Genomic DNA, 25,000 nt, shown 5'->3' with positions numbered 1-25,000 from the left:
GAGTGCTGAACGAATTATGATGACGGGACTATCCCGGGAAGTTTTATATCGGGTAAATGATATGAACAGTCTCTGGACTTTGGTCTAATGTGCATTACTGTTCTTGAACTTTTGATTTGTTCAATGTGGTCCTTGAACTATTGATGAATGTTCAATATAGTCATTTCGTTTGCTCAAACGACAAATCGGATGTTATTTGATGACGTGGATTATTGCATGCCAAGTTTGGTATTTCAAAATGATGAGTCAACAGGTCAACCTTTTTATCCATCTACTTTAGGGATAATGACACAAACAGTCTCTGAACTTTGGCTAAATGTGTAATTTGATCCCTGAACTTTTAATTTGTTCAATGTAGTCCCTGAAATTTAGCTTAATGTTCAATATGGTCCCTGAACTTTTAATTTGCTCAATGTGATCCCCGAACTTTTTATACATGTTTGATTTAGTTCATGAACTATATGAAAATATATAATATAGTCCTTGAACTTGAATTAATGGAAGGACTACATTGAACATTTTTATAAAGTTCAAGGACTATATTGAATATGTACCAAAAGTTCAAGGACCACACTGAATAAATTGAAAGTTTAGGGACCACATTGAACATTGGGTTAAAGTTCGGGGACTACATTGAACAAATTAAAAGTTCAAGGATTAAATTGCACATTTAGTCAAAGTTTAGGGACCGTTTCCCTCTACTTTAAAAATGGAAAAACAGAAATTACAGTGTTAATGTGTTCATCTTTATTCGATGACGAGGATTAGATAAATACCTCACGTTGATAATCCACATGTAGCTTCTTTTTTTTTCACCGTTCAAATTTAATAGATTGAAAACATCATTAGCATGTTTCGTTTACTTCAATCAATGAAATGACAATATTAAGCATTTTCATATAATTCATGAACTAGATTGGATATTTAACGATAATTTAGGGACCATATCGAACAAATTAAAAGTCCATAAATAACATTACATATAGGGCCAAAATTCATAGATCATTCGGGTCATTTTCAATTCATCGAGTGCTTTTGCAGCGAAGCATTTCTTCTTTTTTCTTTTTTCTTTTTGTACTTGTCCTCTATGAAGTATTCACGTCAACATTAGATAGCACGTCATTCTCATTTATTTCTCAACCGTTCTAGATTGTGCTTACAACTTATAGCCACGATTACGATGGTCTTGTTTTATTCCAATCCTTATGGCTCCAAGTACAAATTTAATCAAATCACAATCCAAGGGGTTAATTTCATCGCAATTTAAAATACTCGCGGCTTCCCCGGCAAATAGGAATAAAAATTCTAAATAATGCGACGGGGCGAGGTTTTTTTAAATACTCGAGGTGTTCAAAATCGAACAAAAAATAAAGTGTAGAGCGACTAAAAACCGAAAAATTACATTGAACCCTCGCTAAGCATTTAGACCAAAGTTCGAGAGATTACCCGAGTTTGGTTATTTCATATGGACTCGTATTTACTTTAGTAGAATACGGGGATAATGACACAAATGGTTCAAAAAAATTAGTAAAATGTGAACTAAACCCTAAATGAACTTCATTGATAAAAATTAGTAAAATGTGAACTAAACTCTAAGTAAACTTCATTGACATAAATTTGTAAAATGTGAACTAAACCCTAAGTGGCCGGTTCTATTAGATCGGACCGGACCAAGAACCAATCACATCTAGTCCCTGAATTATATGGAAATGTTCATTATTGTCATTCTATTAATTTCAGTTCAGGGACAGTATCGAATATTTTTATATAGTTCATGGATAAATTTTAACACGTACCAAAAGTTCAGGGATCGCATTGAACATATTGAAAGTTCAGGGGCCCACATTATACACCGAGCCAAAATTCAAGGATCACATTGAATAAATTAAAAATTCAGAGTCACGTTATCATTGACCATTCGTATTATTTTCCCTAGAATATATAAATGGTAGATACAATCCATATGTCTTGAAGTTAGAGCTGGAAAACAAAAGGAAAGATTCGTTTTTATGATTGTTCATGGCCAAAAAGTGATTGTCTACTTCTGGAGACAACCAGAGGTGCCTCAATTGTTTATGTTAGCGAATAGCTTATAGCCATCACTATTCGCTGCTCGGGGCCGCATAATCTATCATTGATCATCTATCTATCTGTCTGTCACGCCATTTGATTAATGTGCATTGCGTACAATCCCCTCTTGCTTGCTTGAAGCCGAAGGTGTCGTTTCGGGATCGTCCCGGTACTGTTCCGAAGGTGTCGGTACCATTTTTCCGGCTTCTTTGCCAAAAGAAGAAAGGGGGTCGAGTTCGAGTGTCAGGGAGCGCGACCTTTCGACCGCCTCGTCTGCGAATCGATCTCGAGATGCCGTGTCGGGAAAACTAGCCAGGGGGGGTGGGTCGGCTTCTTTGCCAGAAGAAGAAAGGGGGTCGAGCTTCGAGTGTCGGGGAGCGCGACCTTTCGACCGCCTCGTTCGCGAATCGATCTCGAGATGCCGTGTCGGGAAAACTAGCCTGAGGGGGGGCGGGCAAAACCGTAATTAGCAAGGAGGCGGGTGGGGCCCTCGTTTGGGCAAAGAGCCGGTTGAGCACGTGCCGGTAGGAAGACAACGAACGACCCTAGGCGATGCGTCTCCGTCTTGCGACGGAGTCACGTGGGAGGGTAAGAGGGGACCCGCGAGAAGAGAAGCCAAACGCAGAACACCTTTTGTGGGCGCCACGTGCTTCCCCTCCCCCTCTCCCCCATCTCACCCATCAAAAGTTAGGATCAGGCTAGGGTCGGGTTTCCATGATACCCGATCAATTGAAAACTTAAGAAAGTGTGCGTTTGATGTAACCCGACTTGCGCACAACCCAGTTTGCGTTGGATTGGGTCTTGGGTCGTTTTATCGGTCGCATTAGCTCCCACGCCAATAACACCATACAGAGAAATAAGTCGATCTTAAATCAGAAGGAACTCTCGACATTTAGTGACCGAATCGATGTTGATGCACATCAAGAGCAAATCTTTATATGGTCATTGATGCGCCACGATAATCGTATGATCTTTCTCTTAAAACAGTGCGAATGCGCCGCACTTGCCGGACTAATTCACCCGGACCAAAATACGGCCCCCCGACATCCCGACACGTGGCCCTCCACCCAACGGTGGCAGCAACTAGGGAACCACCGGCAGCAGACGTCGATGGGACTCTCAACGAAGTACACCATTATTCCCCCCTACCCCCACCTCCTCCATTTTGATTTCGCTTTCGTTCTCGGACAGACTCGTTTTTTTTCCTTCGTTGCCAAGGACCGCAAATGGTCCCATTTGATTTGATGATGATAAGATCAGATGCATTCCCCACGTTTTATGCCTATCCCGGTCGCTGCTGTCACATCCCATTTGCTCTGCAGTGAACTTGGTCACTACTTTGGATGGATGGTTACTCTCTTTAACAATCAAAGCTTTTTTCACACCGAGAGAGATGCAACAGCAGAGATCTGTATATACTACTTTTACTAAACACGGTGACTCCATTAACCCTTTTCTGCAGAAAGTGAGGAGCCCACGAATTCTCCCTTCAAAAACCATGGTGACTCTGATAAATCCAGAAGCGGCGGAGGCAATGGGAAGAAAGAATGTAATTAGTTAGCTTTACTCAACTTCTTGAGCAGAAAGGTGTCGACGATGGTCTTTACATAGGCATGGAAGCACGCTCTGCAGGAATTAGGCATGAGATTGGACTCGTGGAGCCTCCGGATGTGACGACACACGGAGCTGGGGATGACGGACTTGGGCCGCTCCAAGCCACACGCGGCCTATATGATGTGGGTCGCCGCTCTGGTGATTTCTTTGAATGCATCAACTCTTGCAGGAGTTACGATGAATGAGAAACTTGCTATTAAATGACAGGAATGAAGAGAGTACAATAACGAGTCTTCAAAAATAGAAAAAAATGAGATGGTTGGAGTAAGTTAAGATGGTGAGATCCGGAGGAATCGCGTGAGATGTTATTCAACAAAGAGTAGTAGTCTCTCAAAAGAGCTCACTTCTAGCTCCTAACCACCAAAAAGTTCACAAGAACATCGAAGAAGGATTGATATTATTCTAACATCCAGCAATGACAGGCAAAGTTAAATTGATCGTATCTTGTACCAGGACTCTAGTTACTAAGCAAGAGAAGATATTGAGATTAGCAAATCAACCCTAAAAGTCAGATTAAGCACGACTCGCACTTATGGTTAGTTCCTTTGTGTCTGAATCATAAGTAATCAATGCACCCAACGACAAGTGTCAACAAATTACATTCAACCGATTGGCTTCAAGAAGGAACTAATAACATGATGTGCTATCTGCACTTCTGTGTGGAAACTCAACATAGGATTCTTCACGATTAGATGTGAATGTGATTAGACAACAGCAGAATGATATCCATGGTGGTCACATTAACTGAAACAGGTTCTAGTCCTATTGTCTTAGACATGCTGTTTTGTCAGTGATATTTCCTAACACGTTCAGGCAAAGCAAGATATACCATCTGAAACAGAACATGCGATCGGTTACACAAAAGCCGGAAAAGCATTCAAGAGAACCTTACAGAAGCAAAACATAAATCTGTCACCAGGTAGCATGATACATCCATACGATCCCCAAAGAAAATCAAGATTACGCCCTAGAGATGTTTGTTTTATCATATCTATCACTAACAGAAATCCATAAATAAGTAGAAGGTTGCTTATCGAACATACCCAGCTGTTTATTGTGGCTAACCAGCTTCAAATTGAACTTGACAAGAGATTGGATTTCACTTTTTGCACTGTCATCTCTTCTAGAGTGCCCAGCTACACGAGCCTCTTCCTGCATTGCTTTCCCCTGGGAATTATGTGATGAAGCAACACTTGCCTCAAGTGTGGCAGAAAAAGAATGAAAGGATCCCGACAAAGAACCAGCAGAAGATGTCATAGATGGACAATTGTCTTCTTGGTAAGTGATGCCGCATGATGTTCCAACAGATTTATTTGTGTGATACTGATGCCTTTCCAAACTAGCTTGGTCCAATGTCGAAGGAGGCAATCCTGGACATCTTTTCTGTCTCCGTCTATCAATTATGGGAGATCTAGGCTTAGAGGATCCCGACACAGAACCAGCAGAAGATGTCAAAGAAGGACAATTGTTTTCTTGGTAAGTAATTGATAACTCTATAAAAATAGAGTTATTTTATCTACTCTAGGCAATAAATAATGCAATATTTGTTAGAATATATTTGGATTTCCTTTTATTTACTTAATTTTTCCTTGTTTATGCAGAATATTGAGATATGGAGAAAATAAGGAAAATATGGCAAAAAGAAGGAAAGGAATATGCAACCCAGAGAAGAGTTAGAAGGTGGATATCACATTGGGAATTCTGCGATTTATTCCCTAATTTTATACGAAAAAGAAGCAATTGCCTTGTGAGAGGAGTCTTGGATGTTATCATATAAATATGATAACTTGGGGGAACATGGAGTTTTTTTTTAGATCGTTTTTGTTTTCAGTGTTCTGAGAGTTTTTCAAGTATTTTGAAGAGAAGAAAAAAGTGGTGACAGAATTCTTGTTCTTTGATTTAAGATGTTTGGTTTAATTTATATTTTCGTTTTTTCTTCTATTATGTTCTAATTTTCTTTGTTAGAGCTACGATGTAGCCTAATCACGATGATATGAATTTCATGCTTTTTATGCTTTGCAAGTAATTTCATTCATGTGAGTTATATATTATTGTGCTTAATGCGTTTAGGTGATTGGCCACCACTTGAATGATCCGATGTGCATGTTTGAGACTGAGAAGTAATAATATGCAATTGCTCCTTATAATATATAACCATGAATTAAATGTGGATAGAAATATACCATGTTATTTGTGTAGCTTTCGGTGATAAGGTGGTCTAAAAGATTCATTGTAAACCGGGAATATTCACAGATTTTAATGCGCTTATGTTTATTTAAATTCACATAGAAATATAGTGAATTGATAAACTGAGTAGGTTTGCTATACCTAGAGATAGGATAGTAAATAGACTAGGGAATTCCGCTGTTTGATATTGTTCTTGTATGCATAATGATCCGAAATTCATATCTAGTGGTTATGGTGAAATCGGATGCTCTAACATATTTTACCTGATTGATTATCTGCCTTTAGTTTATAAAATTTCGTTTTTTAAAAATTGTCAATTTTTATTTGTTCTCAATTATATTTTGATCAGTTAGATAAATTTTAGAATTAGTCCATTTTTAATATTTAATTGATTTATTATCATCAATCTCTGTGGGACGATACTCTTCTCATCATTATATTACTTGTTCAACACGTTCGTTGACACGTGCAGAATTTTACGAACAGTAATGCTGCATGATGTTCTGACAGACTTATTTGTATGATACTCATGCCTTTGCAAACTAGCTTGGTCCATTGTGGAAGGAGGCAATCCTGGACATCTTTTCTGTTTCTGCCTATCAATTACTGCAGATCCAGGCTTAGACAATTTATCACCAACATAACTGACCTTATGCTGCAAAGCTACTGCACTTTCAGTATTGCAACTTTTATTTACTTGATTCCTCAATTCTAAGCGACTAATATTAAAACTGGCTACTTTTGGAGCATTTCCTTTCCTAGCCAATTTGTTTGCTACATGGCGAACACTGCCTGTTAAATCACGAGCTTGCCGTCTAGACTTGGCTCAATCCATTCATTTGCTTTGGTGATATTGTACTTATCTTCGTCGCAGGAAGCAAAACCTAATGATAATTCTATAAAAATAGAGTCAATCTACCTACTTTAGGCAATAAATAATGCAACATTTGTTAGAAAATATTTAGATTTCATTTTATTTATTCAAATTTTCTTTGTTTATGCAGAATAATGAGACATGGAGAAAATAAGGAAAATATGGCAAAAGGAAGGAAAAGAATATGCTACCCAGAGAAGAGTTAGAAGACGGATATCAGATTGAGAATTCTGCGATTTATTCCCTAGTTTTATGCGAAAAAGAAGTAATTGCCTTGTGATAGGAATTTTCTTTTAGGGGGACAGCCAGTTTTCCTTTAGATCATAAATTTTATTGTTTTGGGAGTTTTTCAAGTATTTTGAAGAGAAGACAAAAGTGGTGACAGAATTTATGTTCTTTGATTCAAGATGTTTGGTTTAATTTATATTTTCGTTTCTTCTTCTATTATGTTCTAATTTTCTTTGTTAGTTATATATTATTGTGATTTCATACTTTTTATGTTTTGCAAGTGATTTCATTCATGTGAGTTATATATTATTGTGCTTATTGCCTTTTAAGTGGCTGATCACCACTTGAATGATCTGATGTGCATGTTTGAGACTGAGAAGTGATAATATGCAATTGCTCCTTATAATATATAACCATGAATTAAATGTAGATAGAGATATACCATGTTATTTGTGTAGCTTTCGATGATAAGGTGGTCCAAAAGATTCATTGTAAATCGAGAATATTCGCAGATTTTAATGCACTTTTGTTTATTTAAATTCACATAGAGATTTAGTGGATTGATAAACTGAGTAGGTTTGCTATTCTTGTAGATATGATAGTAAATAGACTAGGAAATTTCGCTATTACATGTTTGATATTGTTTTTATATGCATAATGATTTGAAATTCATATCTAGTGGTTATGGTGAAATCGGATGCTCTAATATATTTTATCTGATTGATTATCTGTCTTTAGTTCTAAAATTTCATTTTTAAAGATGTCAATTTTTATTTATTCTCAATTCTATTTTGATTTGTTAGATAAATTTTAGAATTAATCTATTTTTAATATTTAATTGGTTTATTAATCATCAAACTCTGTGGGATGATACTCTTCTCATCATTATATTACTTGTTCATTGACACGTTCAGAATTTTACGAACAATTTTTTGGCGCTGTTGCCGGGGATTATTTGTTTAATACCAATTAATAATGATACCGGATAATTCTAAGTTTAATCTAGCTTTAATCGTATTTTTTTTCAAAGTGTACATTGGTGTATGACACATAGTCAACAAGGGCAACTTGTTAAGTTTGATCTAGAAATCGAACGTACATTTAAAAAGAAACTGAGAGAACAGAGAAATCAGACTAAAAAGATGGAGGGAGTTGGTGATGGTGGAAATCCACGTAGACTCTTGAGAGATTATGCTGCGCCAACAGTTGAGGGCACCATATCAAGCATCAGGAGACCTGCAATTCAAGCAAACAACTTTGAGATCAAGCCATCACTGATTTAGATGCTTCAACAATCAGTGCAATTTAGTGGGCTACCAAGCGATGAGCCAAACGCTCACATCGATGCTTTTCTTGAAATTTGTGATACAATTAAATATAATGGAGTTACAGATGATGCTATTAGATTAAGATTATTTCCATTTTCCCTTAGAGACAAAGCTAAGCATTGGCTCTTTTCTCTTCCTGCAGGATCGATCACTACATGGAATGATATGGCTCAAAAATTTCTTGGTAAGTTCTTTCCACATGCAAAGTCTGCAAAAATGCGTAACGATATTACTAATTTTATGCAGATGGATAATGAATCATTATATGAAGCATGAGAAAGATTCAAGGAGTTTATTAGGAGATGCCCACATCATGGACTACCCGTATGGATGCAGGTACAAACTTTTTATAATGGGTGTAGTACAAATCTCCGTTCTATGATTGACGTAGTTGCAGGGGGAACTCTGAATAATAAAACACCAGAAGAAGCCTACAATCCATTAGAGGAAATGGCATCCAATAGTTTTCAGTGGCCTACTGAGAGGATACCGGTGCGAAAAGCTATCGGAGTTCATGAGGTGGATACTTTCACTGCAATTGCTGCACAAATTGAAGCACTCAACAAAAAAATAGATAACATAAGTGTTTCAGGCATGAAAATTCAAAATATCACATGCGATTTTTGTGGTGGAGGACATGTTAGCACAGAGTGTCAGGTAGGTAACACTTTTACTCAATCTAATGAAAATGCTAATTTTGTTGGGAATTTTAACATATCACAGAATAATCACTGCTCCAACACGTACAATCCGGGATGGCACAATCATCCAAATTTTTCATGGAATAATTAGAGTGTGACAAGACCACCACCAGGATTAAAACAACTAGAAGAGACAAAGTCCACTATGGAAGATATAGTCACCAAATTTGCCAACACCACTTAGGATATCATCAAGAGCATAGATGTGAGATTTCAGAACCAAGATGCTTCAATCAGAAATCTAGAGATGCAAGTGGGGCAGTTAGCAAACATGATGTCAGGGAGACAACAGGATTCTTTGAATAGCAACATAGAGAAAAATCCATTTGAAAATGTAAAAGTTATAACCCTGAGAAACGGTAAACAAGTGGGAGAAGAAGATGCCGAACAAAAGATTTCCAAAGACAAAGAAGAGGAGGTCAAGAAACAACCAAAGGAGGCAGACAAGAGTAAACTTTTTCCGGATAATCCAAAGCCACACGTGCCACCAGTTCCATTCCCTCAACGACTCCAGCAGTACAAAATAGATAAGCAATTTTCTAAATTTCTTGATGTATTTAAAAAATTGCACATTAACATTCTCTTTGCAGATGCTTTAGCACAAATGCCAAGCTATGCAAAATTTTTGAAGGAGATTTTGGCAAACAAAAGGAAGCTGGTGGATTATGAAAGTGTGAAATTGAACGAGGAATGTTCAGCCATCTTACAAAATAAATTACCTCCGAAGTTAAAAGATCGGGGGAGTTTTATAATTTCTTGCACTATTGGGGATTCTTACTTTGAAAAGGCATTATATGATTTAGGTGCAAGCATTATTTTCAGGAAATTAGGATAGGGTGAAGTAAAAGCAACACAGTATTGTTTCAACTAGCTGATCGATCAATTAAATATCCGAGAGGTATTGTGGAAGATGTATTGGTAAATGTTGACAAGTTTATCTTTCCTACAAATTTCATAGTTCTTGATGTGGAGGAAGACTTTGAGGTACCGCTTATCTTAGGTCGACCTTTTCTAGCAACAGGAAGAGCTCTTATTGATGTACAACATGAGAAGTTGATTCTTAGAGTTTAAGATGATCCCGTTTCTCTTAATATTTTTAAAGCAATGAAATATCCCTCTGATGATAATTCTTGTTTTAGAGTTGAGACAATTGACAAGTTGGTGAACAAGGTTTTTCAAGAAAATATTTTTACAAACCCACTTGAAGCACATCTAGTTCAACCAAGGAACAAAGAAATTGAGAATGAGGATATAAGGGAGTACGTAAATTTCATGGAGGCAAATAAAAAATATTCAAGGAAAAAGGCAACAAAATTTGAGGAGTTAGGACAACACACAACAAAGCCTAAACCATCGATTGAAGAGCCTCCTATTCTTGAACTCAAACCCTTACCCTCTCATTTGAAATATGCTTATTTAGATGGAGTTTCTTCTTTGCCAGTAATTGTATCTTCTTCTTTGACAGATTTGATGGAGAAGAAACTGCTCAGAGTGTTGAGAGAGCATACGAGTGCCATTGGATGGAAAATAGCTTACATCAAGGGAATTAGCCCTTCACTTTGCATGCACAAAATTTTAATGGAGGAACAACATAAACCCACTATCCAACCTCAGAGGCGTTTGAACCCAAAAAACGCAAGAAGTGGTGAAAGCTGAGGTAATTAAGTTACTTGATGCATGAATAATCTATTCTATCTTTGATAGTTCCTAGGTAAGGCCTGTGCAAGTTGTGCCAAAGAAAAGAGGTATGACTGTTCAAAAAAATGATAATAATGAATTGATTCCAATTAGAACAGTTACCGGGTGGCGTGTGTGTATGGATTACAGAAAATTAAATAATGCAACTACAAAAGATCATTTTCCTTTACCATTTATTGATCAGATGTTAAAAAAACTTGTACGACATGAGTTTTATTGCTTTCTTGATGGATATTTAGGGTATAATCAAATGCCTATTGCACCAGAAGATCAAGAAAAAACTACTGTCACTTGTCCCTATGGTTCTTTTGCTTTTAGAAGAATGTCCTTTGGTCTTTGTAATGCACCGGCTACTTTTCAGAGTTGCATGATCGCTATTTTTTTTATATGGTTGAAAAATATATTGAGATTTTTATGGATGATTTTTCCGTTTTTGGCTCTTCTTGTTTGAATAATTTGGCTTTGGTTTTACAAAGCTATGAGGAGACTAACCTTGTTTTGAATTGGGAGAAGTGTCATTTTATGGTACAGAAAGGAACAATGCTCGGGCATAAGATCTCTAAAAATGGAATAGAAGTCGATCGAGCCAAAGTGGAGGTCATTGCAAAATTGCCTCCACCAACATCTGTGAAACTTGTCAGAGAATTTTTGGGGCATACAGGATTCTACAGGCGATTTATAAAAGATTTTTCAAAGATTGCTAAACCCCTATCTAATCTTTTGGTAAAAGATGCACTATTTAATTTTACTGATGAATGCGTGGAGGATTTTAACACTTTAAAGGAAAAGTTAGTATCAACACCAATCATGGCAGCACCACAATGGGACTTACCTTTTGAGCTGATGCGCGATGCTAACGATTCTTCAGTGGGAGCTGTTTTGGGACAAAGGAAGAATGGAATTTTTCAAACCATCTACTGTGCCAATCGAACCTTGTCAGGGCCACAATTGAATTATTCAACAACATAAAAGGAACTTTTGGCAATAATTTTTGCTTTTGATAAATTTCGTTCTTACTTAATTGGCTAAAAAGTTATAGTTTATTCTGACCACTCTGCTTTTAAGTATATACTTGAAAAGAAAGAATCAAAATCACGTCTAATCAGGTGGATTCTACTGCTGCAAGAATTTGATTTGGAAATCAAAGATAAGAAAGGGAGTGAAAATCTAGTTGCAAATCACTTGTCAAGAATTCTAAATTCAAAGGAAGAAGGTAAGTCCAATTACGGAAGAGTTCCCTGATGAGAAATTTTTTTCCATCAAATCCACATATATTCCCTGGTAAACTGATTTTGTGAATTATTTGGTAAGTAATATTCTTCCTCCTGAATTGTCATATCAATAGAAGAAAAAATTCTTTTTTGATGTTAAAAATTATTTTTGGGAAGAGCCTTTCCTTTTTAAAGTATGTGCAGACCAGGTCATAAGGAGATATGTCCCAGACGAAGAAAGGGCAAATATTTTACGTCATTGTCATGATAGAGAGGCAGGTGGTTATTTTGGTGCCACCAAAACTGCAGCTAAGGTTTGACAATCTGTATTTTATTGGCCCACACTATTTAAAGATGCATACTCCTGTGTAGCTTCATGTGAGTGGTGTCAGAGAACTGAAAATATTTCCAGAAAAAATGAGTTGCCTTTAAACAACATTATTGTGTGTGAATTATTTGATGTTTGAGGTATTGATTTCATGGGACCCTTTACACCTTCTTATGGGAATTTATACATTTTAGTGGTTGTGGAGTATGTGTCTAAGTGGGTAGAAGCTGTAGCATTGCCAAAAAATGATGCTAAGGTTGTGGTCAAATTTTTGAAGAAAAATATTTTCACCCGATTCAGCACTCTTAGGGTAGTCATAAGTGATAGGGAGACACACTTTTGTAACAAACAGTTTGAAGCACTTTTGAGTAAGTATGGAGTCACACATAAGGTTACAACCCCTTATCATCCTCATACTAGTGGTCAAGTAGAGGTTTCAAATAACGAAATTAAGAGAATTTTAGAAAAAACAGTGAATGTCTCTAGGAAAGACTGGTCAATAAAACTTGATGATGCACTTTGGGCCTATAGGACAGCATTCAAAACCCCAATTGGGATGTCTCCTTTTAGGCTAGTGTTTGGGAAGGCTTGTCATTTACGGGTGGAATTAGAGCATAAAGCATTTTGGGCATTGAAATTTCTGAATTTTGACATGCAGCCTACAGGTGAAGGAAGATTGTTGCAATTGAATGAATTAGAGGAATTTCGCAATGAGACCTATGACAATGCTAAGATGTACAAGGATCGTATAAAAAGATGGCATGACAAACACATATTTAGAAGATAGTTCAAAATTGGCAAAAATTTTTTACTTTATAACTCATCTTAAACTTTTTCCAGGAAAGTTACGTTTCCGATGGTCTGGTCCTTATACAGTCACACAGATATTCCCATACGGAACAATTGAACTTGCACATGACATTGAAGGCACATTTAAGATGAATGGTCAACGTTTGAAGCCCTATTTTGAAGGTGGTTACAGCAAGCAGAAGACCACCATTAAACTTCATCCTCCAGAGTAGCGACATTTGAGGTAGTTTGGCTGAAAACTATAAAGCAAGCACTTCTTGGGAGGCAACCCAAGCATTTTCATTATGTTGCCTAATTGATTTTTTTTCAAAAAAATAAAAAAAGAACATGATTATCATTTTTTCTCTAGGTTAATTTTCTTTCTTGAGAGGTCACATTTTTGGAGTTTAGTCATCAAGACCATCCATGGACACATCCTACAATAAGGGGAGTTTTCTTGTTCCTGTTTTTCTTTTGTTTATTTTTTTTTTTGGCATTGAGGACAATGCTTCATTCAAGTTTGGGGGGAAACAAAGTTTTTGCTAAATCTGATTTTTTTTTTTGTCATGATTGCATTCCTTGTTGTGAATTTTTGCAATTCTTAGGAAAATTTAAGTTTTGTTCAAACTTGCGAAAGATGTGTGAGTTAATTTTGATGCCGATTATGTTGATCCATTTACTAAGCAGTAAAAGTCCTTAATTTTTGAGTGGTGTGTACATCTAGAGAACATTTACGTGAAGTATGTGCTTTTCTTAAATCTCACCCAAATCTTAGAATTTGTTTGATTTTCTCTTGAGGTGAAATCCTAGGCTACATCTAATTGAGAAAATGATTTAGGCAATTTTTGGATTGATTGAGCCTTTCAAGCCAACCTTGTTTATTTATCCCTAGTTACCCCATTGAGCCTTAATTTTTATCCAATCTTTCATTGACACCCACATCTTTTTAGCTTGCTTTTTGCCAAATTATATCATTGTCCCACATCCCATGAACATGTTGATTTCTTAGGATAAAAGTTTATTTGAGCATAATAGCAATTTGGGAGGAAGGGTGGAGCATGGAAATAATTTGATTGCTATGGTTGTTGGGGGTGTATCGTTTCAAAAAAAAAAAGAAAAAAAAGAAAAGAAAGAAATTGCTTTTATGGTTCCATATCCAACTTTCAATTGAGTGAGCCTTTTAAATATTCAATGGGTTTGGAATGTTCACATTATATTAGGAGGGACTTAGGGAGGAACTCCACCATAAAGCAATGAAAAAAAAAAGGGAAAAAAAAGAAAAGAAAAAAAACAAAAAGAATGATGATCAGTGGTGGCAGAAAGATTATTTTGAAGGTGTGAAATTGGGGATAGTGGCATGTGCTCTAATTAGATCTTATAAATCAACGTGTTCATAGGTGTTTTGAGCTTAAATTTACCATTATCTCACTGTTAGCCCAGCCTTACATTACAACACAGGGAAAGTCCTATTGATTTTTGGTTGGATGATTAGCTTACATTAGTGGAGAGAGGAATGAAAAGCAAATGTATGATATTTGGTCATAATTATAAAGAGTTTTTGAGAGGTTGCATACCAATGTGAACTTATTTGGATTGCATATAATTCGAAAAGATGAGGACTCACACACATACTCGGATCACACAGTTAGAATTGGTATTCACTTATGAATCAATTTCAATGTTTGGATGAAATTTGTGTTTTTCTTTGAATTGTGATTTCGAGTAATTATGGAAGGATGTTACGGAGGGGGTTGTTAGCTTGAGTATGTTTTATATCTTGCTTTTGCTCGAGCACTAGAAAAATGTGAAGTTTGGAGGTTTGATAACTCTATAAAAATAGAGTTATTCTATTTACTTTAGGCAACGAATAATGCAATATTTGTTAGAAAATATTTGAATTTCATTTTATTTACTCAAATTTTCTTTGTTTATGCAGAATAATGAGACATGGAGAAAATAAGGAAAATATGGCAAAAAGAAGGAAAAGAATATGCTATTTAGAGAAGAGTTAGAAGATGGATATCAAATCAAGAATTCTGCGATTTATTCTCTAGTTTTATGCGAAAAAGAAGCAATTGCCTTGTGATAAGAATCTTAGTTGTTTGAGAGCTTGGGGGGACAACTAGTGTTCTTTTAGATCGCAAATTTTATTATTTTGGGAGTATTTCAAGTATTTTGAAAAGAAAACAAAAGTGGTGACAGAATTCTTGTTCTTTGATTCAAGATGTTTGGTTTAATTTATATTTTCGTTTCTTCTTCTATTATGTTCTAATTTTCTTTGTTAGAGCATCGATGTAGCCTGACTATGATGATATGAATTTCATACTTTTTATATTTTGCAAGTGACTGGCCACCACTTGAATGATCTGATGTGCATATTTGAGACCGAGAAGTGATAATATGTAATTGCTCCTTATAATATATAACCATGAATTAAATGTGGATTGAGATATACCATGTTATTTGTGTAACTTTCGGTGATAAGGTGGTCCAAAAAATTCATTGTAAACCAGGAATATTCATAAATTTTAATGCACTTTTGTTTATTTAAATTCACATAGAGATATAATGTATTGATAAACTGAGTAGGTTTGCTATACCTAGAGATATGATAGTAATAGACTAGAAAATTCCGCTATCACATGTTTGATATTGTTTTTGTAAGCATAATGATCTGAAATTCATTATGGTGAAATCGGATGCTCTAACATATTTTATCTAATTGATTATCTGCCTTTAGCTCTAAAATTTCATTTTAAAAATTGTCAATTTTTATTTATTATCAATTCCATTATGATCTGTTAGATAAATTTTAGAATTAATCTATTTTTAATAATTAATTGGTTTATTAATCATCAATCTCTATGAGACGACAGTCTTCTCCTCATTATATTACTTGTTCATTGACATGTTCAGAATTTCATGAACACCTAACGTAGAATCTTCATCTTCCAATGGTTGATGACTTGAGGATGGTTAACCTAATCTGTCATGCCCTAAATTATGATGCTCTTGCTCTTTACTATTCGTGTGCACAGACAACACATTACCTGAAGAAAACTCAATGACCCATGTCGCAGTGCATCCCAATTCTCACGAAATGCCTTTATACGAATATGAACATCACGGCATCGCTGTAGAGTTCCTGCAGCTGAATATTCCTTTCCTCTCTCTGTAACATTGCGATCCCTTCTTTTGCCTTCTTGGGACATTTCCTCATCAATACCATCACCCCTTTCAAATACAACAGCAATAGGGTCAAAAAGTGATGACACTGTGGTTGTGGGGCTTTCGATGTTAGAGGCACCGCTATCTCTTACGATATCGAATATTGAAACTCGCGGTTCAGTTGATGGCATGCTTGTAGAGTTCTTACACCTGAATATTCCGTTGCTCTATCTGCAACATTGGGGTCCCTTCTTTTGCCTTCTTCTGACATTTCCCCGTCAATACCATTGCCCCTTTCAGGTACAGCAGCAATCGGTTTGAAAGGTGATGACACTGTGGTTGCGGGGCTCTTGATGTTAGAGGCAGCGCTATCTCTTACGTTATCGAATATCGAAATTCGCGGCTCAGTCGATGGCATTGAAACATGTCCAATGCAGCTCTCTCCTTCATCAGTTCCCGCATGTTTTGTTTGTATAATATAAAATTGATTATTGGATATGTCAATTTTTATTTATTCTCAATTCTAGTTTGACTTGTTAGATAAATTTAAGAATTAATCTATTTTTAATATTTAATTGGTTTATTAATCATCAATCTCTGTGAAATGATACTTTTCTTATCATTATATTACTTATTCATCGACATGTTCAGAATTTCACGAACACCTAACGTAGAATCTTCATCTTCCAATGGTTGATGCCTTGAGGATGGTTGACCTAATCTGTCATGCCCTAAATTATGATGCTCTTGCTCTTTACTCTTCCTGCGCACAGACAACACATTACCTAAACGAAACCTCAATGACCCATGTTGCAATGCATCCCAAATCTCACGAAATGCCTTTATACGAATATGCACATCACGGCATCGCTGTAGAGTTCTTGCACCCGAATATTCCGTTGCTCTCTCTATGACATTGGGATTCCTTTTCTTGGGACATTTCCCCATCAATACCATCACCCCTTCCAGATACAGCAACAATCGGGTCGAAAGGTGATGACACTGTGGTTGTGGGGCTCCCGATGTTAGAGGCACCGCTATCTCTTATGATATCAAATATCGAAACTCGCGGCTGAATCGATGGCATGCCTATAGAGTTCTTGCACCTGAATATTCCGTTTCTCTTTCTGCAATATTGGGATCCCTTCTTTGGCCTTCTTTCGCCTTCTTGGGACATTTCCCAATCGATACCATCGCCCCTTTCAGGTACAGCAGCAATCGGGTCGAAAGGTGATGACACTGTGGTTGCGGGGCTCCCGATGTTAGAGGCACCGCTATCTCTTACGATATTCGAATATCGAAACTCGCGGCTCAGTCGATGGCATTGAAACATGTCCAATGCAGCTCTCTCCTTCATCAGTTCCCGCATGTTCTTTTTGTATAATATAAAATTAATTATTGAATTTGTCAATTTTTATTTATTCTCAATTCTATTTTGATTTGTTTCATAAATTTTAGAATCAATCTATTTTTAATATTTAATTGGTTTATTAATAAAAAATCTCTGTGAGACGATACTCTTTTTATCATTATATTACTTGTTCATTGAAATGTTCAGAATTTCACGAACACCTAACATAGAATCTTCATCTTCCAATGGTTGATGACTTGAGGATGGTTGACCTAATCTGTTATGCCCTGAATTATGATGCTCTTGCTCTTTACTCTTCTTGAGCACAGACTCCACATTACCTAAATGAAAGCTCAATGACCCACGTCACAGTGCATCCCAATTCTCACGAAATGCCTTTATATGAATATGCACATCACGGCATCGCTGTAGAGTTCTTGCACTCGAATATTCCGTTGCTCCCTCTGCAACATTGGGAGCCTTTCTTTCGCCTTCTTGGGACATTTCCCCATCAATACCATCGCCCCTTTCAGATACATCAGCAATAGGGTCAAAAAGTGATGACACTGTGGTTGTGGGGCTCCCGATGTTAGAGGCACCGCTATCTCTTACGATATCGAATATCAAAACTCGCGGCTCAATCGATGGCATGCCTGTAGAGTTCTTACACCCGGATATTCCGTTGCTCTCTCTGCAGCATTGAGATCCCTTCTTTCGCCTTCTTGGGACATTTCCCCATCAATACCATCGCCCCTTTCAGATACAGCAGCAATTGGGTTGAAAGGTGATGACACTTTGGTTCTGGGGCTCCCGATGTTAGAGGCACCGCTATCTCTTACGATATCGAATATCAAAACTCGCGGCTCAATCGATGGCATGCCTGTAGAGTTCTTGCACCTGAATATTCCGTTGCTCTTTCTACAGCATTGAGATCCCTTCTTTCGCCTTCTTGGGACATTTCCCCATCAATACCATCGCCTCTTTCAGATACAGCAGCAATTGGGTTGAAAGGTGATGACACATTGGTTGTGGGGCTCCCGATGTTAGAGGCACCGCTATCTCTTACGATATTGAATATCAAAACTCGCGGCTCAATCGATGGCATGCCTGTAGAGTTGTTGCACCCGAATATTCTGTTGCTCTCTCTGCAACATTGGAATCCCTTCTTTCGCCTTCTTCGGACATTTCCCCATCAATACCATCGCCCGTTCCAGATACAACAACAATCGGGTCGAAAGGTGATGACACTGTGGTTGTGGGGCTCCCGATGTTAGAGGCTCCGCTATCTCTTACGATATTGAATATCGAAACTCGCGGCTCAGTCGATGTCATGCCTATAGAATTCTTGCACCCGAATATTACGCTGCTCTCTTTGCAACATTGGGATCGCTTCTTTCGCCTTCTTGGGACATTTCTCCATCAATACCATAGTCCCTTTCAGGTACAGCAGCAATCGGGTCAAAAGGAAAAGAGAAGCAATCGGGTCAAAACACTTGACTTTTGATTTATGGTGGGCTATATTTGCCTATCTTTTCCTAGACCCTCCACCATTAAATGCTTTCATAAGGAAAAGAGAAGCTCTTGTTTGATTTTTTGTTAAAGAGCGTGAACTTCCAACATTGTCAGAAGGAACAAAGACTTCAAGGTCTTTGGCTCATTTAATGTTTGTGTTTGTTCTGTTGTTGACATTTTGCCCTTCAGAAAGTAAGTGTGCAGAATGTTTTTCTTCATCATTAAATGTCGTATAGGTGTTGTGCTTTTATATATGGACTTGAGGTGAGTGTTGTATACTGATTGAACCCATCAGAAAGTATTCTAAGAACAATTTCTCCCTCCAACTTGTGCACTTGTTCTAAATTTCCAAAGTTATCATTATTCCCTTTGGTTCCAATATTTGGTATCAGCGCTAGAAATGACATCCATTAGTTCTGTTCAAGTGCAACTTCCAAAGTTGTAGAGAAGGAATTTCAACAACTGATCCGTGCATATGAAGGTTCTTTTCAAATCACAAGATTTGTGGAATCTGGTGGAAAATGGCTACACTGCAGTGGCCAATGCTGAAGCATTCAAGGCTTTAAAAAAGGAGGAGAAAGACTCTTTGGTGGAGTTTCAGAAGAAAGATCAGAAAGCATTATATGTGATTTTTCAAGTCGTGGATGAAACGATATTTGAAAAAATATCGAGTGCGGAAACCGCAAAAGAAGCGTGGGATGTTTTACGAAAATCCTACAAAGGTGATGATCGTGTTCGACGGGTGCGGCTTCAAACACTTCGAGATGATTTTGAGTCTTTACGCATCAATGACTCTGAATCAGTCTCGGCATATTTTGATTGCGTGCAAACCATCGTTAACCAATTGAGGGTTAATGGTGAAAAACTCCAAGATGTTCGAGTCGTAAAAAAATCTTGAGGTCTTTGACCGAAAGATTTGACTACGTTGTCGCAGCGATCGAGGAAGGGCAAGATGTGTCAACCCTCATGTTGGAGCGGTTGATGGGTTCATTGTGCTTGCATGAGCAAAGAATTAATCAAAAGTCCATCGGTTCAAATCCCGGGCAAGCATTGCAAAGTCGGTTCGTTCCATCAAGTCGAGGAGGCTATCAAGGCGGTCAAGGTCGCAGAGGATGCCGAGGTAGAGGTGGAAATTCGAATTTCACCGGAATTTTTAAAACATGAGACAAATCAAAAGTCAAGTGTTTTAAGTACAATAAATTCGGACATTACAAATCTAAATGCTAGGCAAAGACGACGTCTGAGCAGGCGGAGCACGCACATGCCACCAATGTTGAGGAATACATGGTGCTAGCATGCAAGAAGGATGACTAGAGCACCGTAGACACCAACATATGGTACCTAGATACTGGTTGCGGCAATCATATGTCCGGCTGGAAGGAGTTATTCTCGCAGTTGGATGAGACGAATCGTGGGGAAGTCAATTTCAGGAATAAATAAATAAATTCCCATTATGGGCAAAGGTAACATCAATATCAAGTCAAAAGATGGTACTAATGTTACTATTACGGATGTTTACTTTGTGCTAGACTTTTATGGAATTTGCTAAGTGTTGGGCTACTTTTCGAAAAAGGCCACATGGTTCATATTGAAAATGGAAAGTTGATTACAATGGTGTAGATGGCGAAGAACCGGATGTTTCCCATGACTCTTCAGACGAAGAATCTCTTAAGTTTTCAAGCGATGATGATAGACAACAACTGGTTGTGGCATCTTCGATTCGGGTATCTAAATTTTCATGAACTAAAATTACTAGTCCAGAAAAAGATGATGATCGGTATGCCTTTGATTGACTGTCCAGATCGTCCATGCGAATGATGTCTTGTTGGAAAACAACATCGAGAAACTTTTCCAGTTGGAAAAGCTAGAAGAGCAAAACAACCATTGGAGTTGGTACATACTAACATATGTGGCCTTATTAAGGTTCAATCATTCAGACAAAAAATGTACATGCTAATTTTTATGAATTATTTTGCCAAAAAAACTTGGGTATATTTCTTGAGAAAAAAATTTGAAGCTTTTGGCAAGTTTAAAGAATTTAAAGTCTATGTTGAAAAACATAGTGGCTTTAATTTGAAGACGTTGAGATCAGATAGAGGTGGAGAATTCACCTCAAATGAATTTGATAAATATTGTAAAATTCATGGAGTAAAACGTCAGTTGATTGCTAGCTATACTCCTCAGCAAAATTGTATAGCATAAAGAAAAAATAAAACAACTTTTGAAATGGCAAGAAGTATGCTAAAAGCTAAAAATTTACCCAAGAAGTTTTGGGCAGAAGCAGTTGCGTGTGCTGTATTTGCGCTGAACAGGTGTCTAACAAAGAGTGTTCTTGGAAGAGCCCTAGAAGAGGCTTGGAGCGGCAACAAACCTGATGTTTCATTTCTACGAGTATTTGGGTGCGTGATATATCCCCATATACCAGATGAACGAAGGAAGAAGTTGGATGACAAAAGCGAGAAGTGCATCTTCATTAGCTACAGTGACACAACTAAAGGTTATAAGTTGTATAACTCAATCACTGTAAAGGTAATCATCAGCAGGGATGTCTAGTTTTTAGAAGATGAAGCCTAGAACTGGAACCAAAAGGGTGACCAGAAAAGCATTACCATCGAAGATGAACTATTGGAGGGAGATACAGAAAAACCTCCATCATCTTCGACTGGTGGTACATCTTCTTCACCAATAAAAGCTTTAGTACCACCATTACGTCATTCACAGCGATTGAGAGAGACTCCAGCAAAATTCAAGGATTATGTGGTCACAAGAGACGATGACAGTAATAGTGACAGAATAATTGATGAAATTATGGTAAACTTTTGTTTATTTGCTGAATGTGACCCTGTATCCTATGATGAAGCAGCCATAGACGAGAAGCGGATCCAAGCAATGGATGAAGAAATATACTCCATTGATAAGAATGACACATGGATGCTAACTTCTTTACCTCCCGGTAAGAAGCCCATTGGTGTTAAGTGGGTGTACAAGACGAAGTACAAACCCAATGGTTAGGTGGACCTTTACAAAGCCAGACTGGTTGTAAAGGGCTACAAGCAAAAACCAAGCATTGATTATTTTGACGTATTTGCACAAGTGACTCGAATGGATACCATTCGGATGATCTTAGCACTTGCAGCTCAAAACTGTTGGAGGATTCATCAAATGGATGTGAAATCAGCATTTCTTAATAGTGTCTTTGAAGAGGAAGTCTATGTGGAGTAACCATAGGGTTATGAGAAGAAAGGGTATGAAAATCAAGTTTACAAGCTGAAAAAGGCATTGTATGGGCTAAAACATGCACCTCGTGCTTGGTACACATGTACCTGTTAAAGCATGATTTTCAAAAGTGCCCGTATGAGCATACTTTGTATATCAAGTCAAATACTAATGGTGACATAATAATTGTGTGCCTTTATGTTGATGATTTGATATTTACAGGGAGCTATGAAAAGATGTTTGCTCAATTGAGGGAGGTTATGACTAGCCAGTTCGAGATGACAAATTTAGGATTGATGTCCTATTTTCTTGGCCTTGAAGTGAAACAGGCAAATGATGACATATTTATTTCATAGCAGGAATATGCTAATGATATTTTGAAGCGACTGAAAATGGAATTGCTCAAGCTAATTCGGACTCCTGTAGTAGAACGGTTGGAGCTGAAGAAAGAAGGAACCGATGAACTGGTAAATCTCACTTATTTCAAAAGCATTGTTGGCAGGTTTGAGATATTTGGCATCTACTAGGCCAAATATTACCTATGGAGTGGGAAATATTAGCAGGTTCATGGAAAAACCGTACCAATCACATTTGCATGCAGCAAAATTTTTTTTATGGTATGTTAGTGGAACTCGTGACCATGGAATTTTATATTCTTATACTGACAATTTCAATCTAGTAGGGTACACAGATAGTGATTGGGCAAGTGATACCGAGACTCGAAAGAGTACTTCTGGATATGCTTTCTTTCTTTGATTAGGAGTAATTTCTTGGTCTTTGAAAAAACAAGTTGTTGCACTCTCGACAGCTGAAGCAGAATACGTAGCGTTAGCTTTGGCGGCATGTTAAGCGATATGGATTCGTAGGATGCTGCGTGAATTGAAGCATGAACAAATAGGTCCTACCAAAATGATGTGTGACAATAAGTTGGCTATTGCATTAGCCAAGAATTCAGTTTTTCATGGCAGGAGCAAATATATTGACATCGAGTATCACTGTATTCATGAACGAGTCAAAGATGGTGAGATTGAGCTTGATTTTTGCAAATTGGAAGATCAAATTGCAGATATTTTGACGTAACCATTAAAAGCGGATTCGTTCGAAAAATTAAAGAAGATGCTTGGTGTTGTTGAATTTCAAAATCAATTTTAAGGGATGTTGTTTGAATAATATAAGATTAATAATTGAATTTAAACACGTTCATAGCTAGTTTCTAGATTTGGAAGTCTTGATTTATGGTGGGTGTCAGAAGAAGATTGAAGACAAAAGGAAATAATCATGATTTATGGTGGGCTATCTTTGCCTATCTTTGCCTGGACCCTCCACTAGTAAATGCTTTTATAAGAAAAAGAGGAGCTCTTGTTTGATTTTTTGTCAAAGAGCGTGAACTTCTAACATTGTCAGAAGGAACAAAGACTTCATGGTCTTTGGCTCATTTAATGTTTGTGTTCGTTTTGTTGTTGACATTTTGTCCTTCAGAAAATAAGCGTGCGGAATGTTTTTCTTCATCATTAAATGTAGTATAGGTATTGTGCTTTTATATAAGGAGTTGAGGTGAGTGTTATATACTGATTGAACCCATCAGAAAGTATTCTAAGAACAATTTCTCCCTCCAACTTGTGCACTTGTTCTAAATTTCCAAAGTAATCATCATTCCTTTTGGTTCCAACATGTTCGTCCCTCATAACAGCATAGTCATGGCAAAACCAATCCCCTTGGGGTACAGTGACACCCAATCCCACACAATAAGTGTGAACAGCCGAATTGCAGAGATCGCAAAGCAGCAGACACCATTCATCTTATTTGCCTCTGCAGACACCGCACTGCGTTTCCGTATAAGGATCAAAAGATCTAAGTCCATGGGGATCATAAACCTGCCAAAGAACACAGATAGCAAATTGCTTCTTTGATTAAATTTTTTCAATTTTTTTGGTTCAGGTTTTCTATCACTAGATTTTTTTTTATTCGAAATAGAGATATCATTTCATTAAACCCGAGCCCACCAACAAAAGTAAGGGGCATCAAAACACAGGATTTCCCAAAGAGGAGATGGGGGGTTAGAAACCCAGTTTAGGCAGAGGGTCTTACACCTTGACGCCTTACAACCCAGTCTGCTTGTCTATTTAAGTCACGGGTGCAGAGGACCAATTTTAGACTCTAAAAAAAACCAAGAGGCCAAACAATCAGCGATAAGTGGCTCAACATCCCAAGGATAGAGGGAAAAATCTTTTAGATAGCTTATCAAAGTTGAATAGTCAGACTCCAGCGTTAGTTTTATATGAGGTCGATCGGCAAAGTGTTAGAGCGCATAGAGATAGGCAAGGGCTTTAGCTTGAAGAGCGAAAGATGCTCGGACTGGTCGCGTGAGGCCTTCCATCAATCTTCCTTTTGAATAGCGGCATACACATGCAATTGCGCTTTCCATGGTCCCTGAGAGGTAAGATCTATCGATGTTTATCTTCAGCAAACAAGGGTTTGGTGGTCTCCATCTCGGCCGTAAGTTTAGCGATACTGCTTCGCGCTTTAAGTTGCTTCTATTCCACTTCGCGTAATTACAATGCATGTCTAGAGCCGAGTCGATTATGCTGATTGGGTCCGAATGATCGTGATAGAAGACAAGAGAGTTACGCGCTAACCAGAATTTCTAGAGGGTGACTGCGATGATCTCGAACGATATGTTCTTCTGGGTCATATCATTGTAGTTTAGCAACCACTTTTCAAATCT

General features: G+C 37.5%; 1 non-coding gene and 1 pseudogene across 1 annotated transcript; both read right to left on the bottom strand.

Annotated features, from left to right (window-relative positions):
• Window positions 1-3,140: 3,140 nt before the first annotated feature.
• Window positions 3,141-24,700, bottom strand: LOC115676718 (uncharacterized; annotated as a pseudogene).
• LOC115676780 (small nucleolar RNA R71) lies at window positions 8,515-8,621 on the bottom strand. The gene has a single exon (XR_004005196.1). It is a non-coding gene; the product is annotated as a small nucleolar RNA R71 (small nucleolar RNA).
• Window positions 24,701-25,000: the final 300 nt, after the last annotated feature.

The sequence above is a fragment of the Syzygium oleosum genome, unplaced genomic scaffold (assembly GCF_021117445.2).
Source record: "Syzygium oleosum isolate NSW1041296 unplaced genomic scaffold, Sole_v2.1 Sole_v2.17, whole genome shotgun sequence".
NCBI classification, from domain to species: Eukaryota; Viridiplantae; Streptophyta; class Magnoliopsida; order Myrtales; family Myrtaceae; genus Syzygium; species Syzygium oleosum.
This window is presented reverse-complemented; position numbering and strand designations above follow the sequence as displayed.